The sequence below is a fragment of the Octopus bimaculoides genome, chromosome 1 (assembly GCF_046866305.1).
Source record: "Octopus bimaculoides isolate indiv1 chromosome 1, ASM4686630v1, whole genome shotgun sequence".
Classification (NCBI taxonomy): domain Eukaryota; kingdom Metazoa; phylum Mollusca; class Cephalopoda; order Octopoda; family Octopodidae; genus Octopus; species Octopus bimaculoides.
The window spans coordinates 89,712,702-89,720,201 of NC_142928.1; the positions used below are offsets into that span (position 1 = coordinate 89,712,702).

General features: G+C 35.5%; 1 protein-coding gene across 6 annotated transcripts in view; it reads left to right on the forward strand.

The window, feature by feature from the left end:
• LOC106879613 (piggyBac transposable element-derived protein 3) overlaps positions 1-7,500 on the forward strand; it is a 359,535-nt gene that overhangs the window by 249,141 nt on the left and 102,894 nt on the right. For all 6 annotated transcript variants that reach the window (XM_089353731.1, XM_089353735.1, XM_089353738.1 and 3 more), the window contains one exon: positions 1,109-1,141. The gene's annotated coding sequence lies outside the window, so the exon portion shown is untranslated. The remainder of the gene's footprint in view (positions 1-1,108; positions 1,142-7,500) is intronic.

Below are 7,500 nucleotides of genomic sequence, written 5' to 3' on the forward strand. Positions count from 1 at the left end.
GGAGAGCCATTTTTAGAAAAGAGTGAAAGAAAAGGAAATGTTGCATATCGTAAGGCAAACATTTCATGTGTTTAGTATAAGTAGTGAAAGCTAAGACGAAATAATTGCTATTCCGTCGTGTAGTGACTTCTCCTACGACTCACGATCACTTTGATAACAACCTGCGCATCGGTGTTTATCTGCGGGTTTGTCCTCCAAATTTGTGAGACCCACAAATTCTGCAGTTAGGACCGTAGTGACCTTAACGAGTAAGAAAACGTTTCGTTCATCATTCCTAAGCAAACCTAATTCAGGGACCATTTGAGCATGATGGGCTACTCAACCTGAAGAAAATTCTAACTGCAAGGTCATGCTTTGTTTATCTTGAAATGAGATCACCATATCACACACATGGTTGTGATGCATTTACCTGGTGTACCTTTATCAGACGGGTAGTCATAATGGGTATATTGTGCTTCGTATATTTGTACCCCAGCCAAAAAGGGCATGCATTACTCTCTCACCCACTGATGATAATAGCATAATTCAAAGTTATATTAAAAATGATGACAGAGAATATTAGTTTCAAGATTTAGCTCAAGCCAGCAATTACGGGAAAGGGGTTAATATGATTACTTCAACCCCAGTGCACAACTAATATTTATTCCATCGAATTCGAAAGAATGAAAGGCAAAGTCACCCTCGGTGGAATTTGAACTCAGAACATAAAGCCAGACGAAATGCTGTTAAGCATTTTCCCCAATGTGTTAACGTTTCTGCCAGCTTACCACGTTAATACTTCTTAATATTGGTTTCAAATTTTGGCACAAGGCCAGCAGTTTTAGGGTAGGCGGTACGTTGATTACATCGAGCCTAGTATTCAACTGATACTTATTTTAACGACCCCGAAAAAGGTGAAAAGCAAGGTCACCCCTCGGCAGAATATGAACTCAGACGAAATGCCGCTAAGCATTTTCCCCTGTATGCTAATAACTCTATCAGCTCGCCACCTTTACTGATTAATAATAAAGTTTGTTTATAAATTGATAACAACATTTAATCCTTTAACCATTATTATAAATAAGCTCTTATCAATATTAATGATATTTTTTCTCTATTTTTATTACAGCTCGCAAACCAGGCTCCTCTTCATCTATTTCAGGTAAATAATATTCTTATTTCTTATTCTATTCATATTTGATATGATATATTCTTTTATATTCTTTTACTTGCTTTAGTCATTTAGCGGTGGCCACGCTGGAGCATCACCTCAAGTGTTTTAGCCGCTAATTTATGGGGACATAAACACAGGAGTATCGTTTGTCAGGCCATGACAGGAGGACAATCACAGACATACACACACATTAATACACATACACACACACACACACACACACACACACACACACACACACACACACACACACATATATATATATATATATATATATATATATACGACGGGCTTCTTTCAGTTTTCGTCTACCAAATCCATTCTCAAGAGGCTTTGGTCGGCCCGAGGTTATAGCAGAAAACACTTGCCTAAGGTGCCACGCAGTGGGACTGAACCCAGAACAACGTGGTTGGGTATGGAAAATATTTTAAAAAGATATTCACGTTCAATCGCGTGTGTGTTATATTCTATTGTTCAAAACTCTATTTTGTCTGTTATATTCAACAAAATGTTTCTACTTGAGAAACAGGAAAGTAATAAAATCAATAATAATAATGATTGGGTAATATTAGCACAAAGCGGCAAGTTGTTTAGAGAAGAGTATAGTAGACTAAATCGGCTATAGAATTTGATTGTTGTTGAATAAGGACACGACTGATCTCGGTAAAGATGTAATAAAATATCGCAAAACAATTAATCTATTGAATCAACTCATAACTACTAGAAACAGCCAGTAACGAACAAAAGGGTGTAATGAAGCAGAATATAGGAACGAAATCCCTATCATACAGCAGCATATAATAAATAACTACAGAATATGGAAGCCATCACGAAACAATATATCACGTTACTTCAGGTTATTTATTCTGAACTACAAAAGAATATGGAAAGATGCATGAGAAAATTGGAGGTTTTATATTTTTAAAACTATGAATGTATTCATTCTATGTGGTCGCTTGATCTGCTAGAAAGGGAAGCTTTTCTCAAATTACATCCAGTCGTCTTATAAAATATAAACCAAAAGGAGATAAAAATGGCTCGAGTTGGCGTAACAACAACGACAACAATCATTTGCCTTGCTCCTTGTTATTTTTTATACACTTGTTTATCAACTAAATTGACGTTTTTTGTTTTGGCTTTCAAATTGTTTTAAATGTTTGTCTTGAAATTGTGTCTGCTTTAGTGTCGTGTTTACTATTTTTGAAAATATTTCTTTGAAAATGTACAACTCGGCGGTTGAGATGTGGTGTACAATATTGGTTTCAAATTCCTGCACAAAGCCAGTAATTTCGGCGGAAGTTCATTACATAATTCCTAGAGATCAACTGGTACTTATTGCATCGACCTTCAAAGGATGAAAGGCGAGATCGACCACGGCAGAATTTGAACTCAGAGCGTAAAAATGCACGAAATACCACTAACCATTTTGCCTGGCGTGCTAACAATTCTGCCAGTTCGCCACCTTATATAATATATAATATTGGTTTCAAATTTTGGCACAAGGCCGGCAATATTTTTTGTGGGGAGGGGGATTACGTTGATTATATCGACCCCAGTACACGTCTAGCACTTAATTTACCGACCCTGAAAAGATGAAAGCCAAGGTCGACCTCGGCGTCATTTAAACTCGGAACGTTAAGATGGACGAAATCCCGCTAAGCATTTTTCCTGACATGCTAACCATTTTGCTCTCTCGCCGCCCTTATATATCAGATATAATACTGAGGCTGCTACCACTATTGCAACTAGCATCTTTCGCAGGCGTATTCACAGGCGTATCCACTTTGATGTCCATGTATCGATACAAGCAACAGTTTGCCACATTATTAGTTCAGCTAAAAGCATCATTAGAGTATAACCTTTTCCCTTACAATGTGATATGGCAGGCGTCAAATAATCTGAAGGTATTTTCTTACTACAAAAAACAAAAATCAAAACAATGAAAACAAAATTTTTTTTCCATTAGGTAATCTGAAGAAAATCAACGTCTAAACAGGAGGATATGAATAATCAATAATGAGAAGAATGAGTTCTTATCGAGGCACAAGGCCAGAAATCCTGTAAACAGGGAACAGATTATAATATCGACCCCGATTCTAGACTGCTACATATTCTATTGATTCCAGAAGTATGAAAGGCAATATATTTGCCTGAAGGGATGGAATGCAAAATGAATCCCGTAAAGCCGGAAGAAATGCCACCAAGCATTTGATTCGGCGTGCTAACCATTCGGTCAGCTCGCAGCCTTAATAATAATAATAATAATAATAATAATAATAATAATAATAATAATAATAATAATAGTAATAATAATAATAATAACAATAATAATAATAATAATAATAATAATAATAATAATAATAATAATAATAATGATGATAATATAATAATAATAGTAATATTAAATTGTAATATAGATGAGGAGTTAGTTAACGAGTTGGTATAGCTGATTATTTTGACATGAATGTGACGTGATCAGTGTCTTTATTTCCGGTCGGGGCCATTCTGTTTAACATATATCCCAGACTAAACTGGTTCACGTCGGCAGTACTTGGAATGGGTCCAGGATCATTTATTACCCGCGATTTCAATTGGTGTGCATAGGCGCTAAGTTGTACCTTACAAGGAAGAAGTGTCTACTTGGCAACCAGCATAGTGAAAGTGTCACAATAAAAAATAATTTTCAATTATATAAAGTGATTTAGAGCATTTTGGTTTTACCCATTGTCCAGTTTTGTACTCCTTCCCATCTTTTGTATAGACTTTCAACATTGTCTCGAGTGTAGGACATTGACCGCTGGTCTCATTCAACCTTCAGTCGAAAACGGTCGGTTTCTTTACACATTGAAGTGTTTGTCAAAAGTGCTTCGATGTTATCTCTTGTAGAAGGCACAAGTCTAGTCTCAGCTTTCATTAACGAAACTGGCTTCTACATACTGGCTTTGTTGTAGCGTCAAGTTAGGGTGTTACATCGACAACTATAAAATGTCAAGCTATTTACAATGTGCTATCGTCATACACGATACGATGGACATTTCTGATGTCACACCAAAAACCTACATATTTTTTCTTTTCATTTTAACTATTTAAGAAATAACTTCACTTGTGCGCAGAAAACAAAATCCAAATTCATCATCGAAACCTCGATTTTGTCATTTGAGACCGTTATTAGTTACTTTCTGTCTCATACTACAAAACTCTCTTGACCCTGATTTCGGTGTGCGAAAGTAGTTTGATTCCTGGTATTTCTTTCCAGGTGGTTATCATCCTCTTCCTCGAAACGACTCCATTCATCGTATGAATGATCTTAATATTTACGTTCACAACAATTTTCCTGATCATGAATCGAAATCTGAGTTTTTAGATCGGCGGTTCTCATCCTGTGCCCTTATAAGGTTTTGTCGGGTCCACGCAAGCGAAATAGTAAATTGGGGATCCACAGTAGTATATCAAGGGTCCGTGAAAAAATATCGCTTTAGATGTATTTATTGCAAGAAATAGCTCAATTTCTTTCTCTAACGTTTTACACAATGTGTGAATAGCAAAGTAGCAATATTGAAAAATATATCTAAAACACTAGATTTTAAACATCGAATGGCCATGGAGGTCCATCAGAATAGAATAGTAATAAAAAGGGTCCGTAGATAAAAAATGGTTGGGAATTTTTGCTTTAGTTTAAAGCAGTTCCGCTTAATGTCGAGCTGTGCTCGTTAACTCTGATTGCCTTGTAATTTTTCTTAACATACCTTTTAACTCTTCTTACCGTCTCGAGAAATCCAATTCATCAGAATTCTTTTCGAGATTTATTTGGACATGCTTCCAGTGTAATTTCTTTTCTTGACTTGTTAATGATTGTTCCTTCGAAGTACTGTCTTGGATTGAGGCCAATGCTGAAGATATTTTTCAATCAATACCTTAATGTCACCTTTTTATAAGATAAATGTCCTTTCTTGTTGGCTAAGGTGGCACTGCAAGAAGGTTTATGAACAGTTCTCCTGCCTTAGCAGATTGTGGAGAATCAAGCTAAGTGCCCTTGACATATCGAAAGCATTTGACAAGATTTAGAATCATGTTCTCAAGTTTAAGTTATATAGAATTTCCGGAAGAATCCTTACGATTATCGAATCTTTTCTACATGAAATAATCATTAAGTTAGTTGTAAGTAGCCGCCATTATTCCTCAACTTGCTCCATCTCCTTTTGTGTCGCTTCGATATTGTTCGTATTTTTTATTTAATAATCTCCGGATAATATCGATTCTAAGCACGCTACCTTTGTTGATGCTTCAATGAGAAATCTAGTTTGTTTGGCCAGATGGAAACGATTCTGCTTGGGATGAATAATTGGGGTACCCAGTGGTTTGGTCACCTGTAATATTGTAATAAATGAATTTCTTCTAGTTAATCCTATAATATTCCTATATCTGTCTGATAATGTTCTTTCTGAGTCCACTTGTCTTCCTCTTTTCGAGCTAACATTCCCTAAGGCTCTTAATTATTTCAGGTCTATTGCTAGATCAGCCACTATCAAGGTTGGTTCGCTACATCTTATACAGCAAACCATCATTTATATGAGATAATCTATTGTATTTCCTCTGTATGCATTCTTTATTTTTATGAGCCTTATACATGTGCCGTTATATGGAGTATTACGGTAACACGTGGTCTGATATCTCTACTGGTGCTTTTCCTTCTCCTTGATAAAGTTTAAAGTGATTTTCTAATTACTGGTCATATTTGGACAGCTAAACTTCAACTCTTTTCTCGTCGCCGGCTCATTGCTTCTTTATTCTATAAATACTTCTGTAGGCGTTCTTCTGCGGAACTTCTCTTGTTTCTCCTCCTTATGTTACTAAGTCCCTTATTTTTCTAATAATCATCATCCTTTCAATGTGTTCGTCGTGTTTTGTCTGAAGAGCTTCTACTTTGAACGTCTATTTAACATCTATCTTATATAATTCTCTTCCTTCTTTTTATTTCCCTAATAAACATCATCTTAATTCTTTTAAATCTTATGGTCATCGTTTTATGGTCTGTAAGGCTGTGCTTCATATTAATATTTTCCTTTTATGTTGTAATTCCCAACAAAGCAGTTGCTTGAAGCCTTTTTTTTATTGTTGATTAGTTGTCGCCTGGTGAGGTGTGACTTCTAATATAAAAATATATGTTATCGATCGTACAAATGACATGGAAAATCGACTCTGTCAGAGTTTATACTCGATCTGCAAAGAAGCTAACTAAATGTTGTTTTAGATTCAGTTGTGTCATAAACTTGCAATATACACGGTAGTTTTATCAAGACTTACTTGAGCTACTCTTAGTCTTCATTGATTAAAAGAAAATTCTGCGACGGGACAGGAACGATTGACTCCATGGATGGCTGTCCAGATCATATTACTATTTAATATGAGAATTATTAGCGTGAATATATTTAAGAGAAATATCTTTATTCAATAGCAATTTATAACGTAGGCACAATGCTTGAAATTTGAGTAGGCGTGGGTGTATAGTCAATTAAGATTGATTCCTTTGTTCTTGACTGGTCGATGTTTTATTGACCGGTAGAGTTGATATGCAAAGCTGACTTGGCGGAATCGAAATTAGAATATCAGGAGAAGCAAATATGATATAGAACTTTTGTCCAACGCCCGGTCGATTCCACTATTTCGTTAATCCATTGCCTTTAGAACGACTCAATATTAAATATGATTTTATTACAACAAACAAATAACCCAAACAGAAATTATATCTTTATGTCATCCAAACAGGCTGTCAGTAAAAGTATCTAGATTGATGAAAGTTGGTAGATGACGGCTGATTGAGTAGGAGAGCATGTCTTTTTATAGACATTTCCGATATGTTATTCCATAAAGTGTTAGTCTAGAATGATGCTTTATCTTGACTGATATTAATCGAATAAGAAATAAACTGTAAATAGTAACAATATAAAGCCGGCTCAATTGTGTTGTAGCATATAGTTCAGTACAGAGTGACATAATCGACCATTACGCTCCTTTGCATTTTCAAGCCTTTCGCTTCTGTTTGAAATCAATATATTGTTTCGTACAAGTCAGTGGATTGGTTTGAATCATAATGATATTGGCGAAAATAACCTGGGCAAGTATTGTTTGAGTACCTGACAAATTCACCTGGACAATTTCATTACAGTATCGGTAAAAATGACCTGGGCAAGTGTTGTTATAGTTTCAAACCAAATTATCTATAATATTCAGATTTCCTCTTGTTTTGATATAATGGCCCTATATTTTATTGGATGAAATAAGTAGTATGAAGTTCACATGTTTTCTAAGGCAGTAACAGTTTTGAATTGAAACCAGCCGAGGTTAGC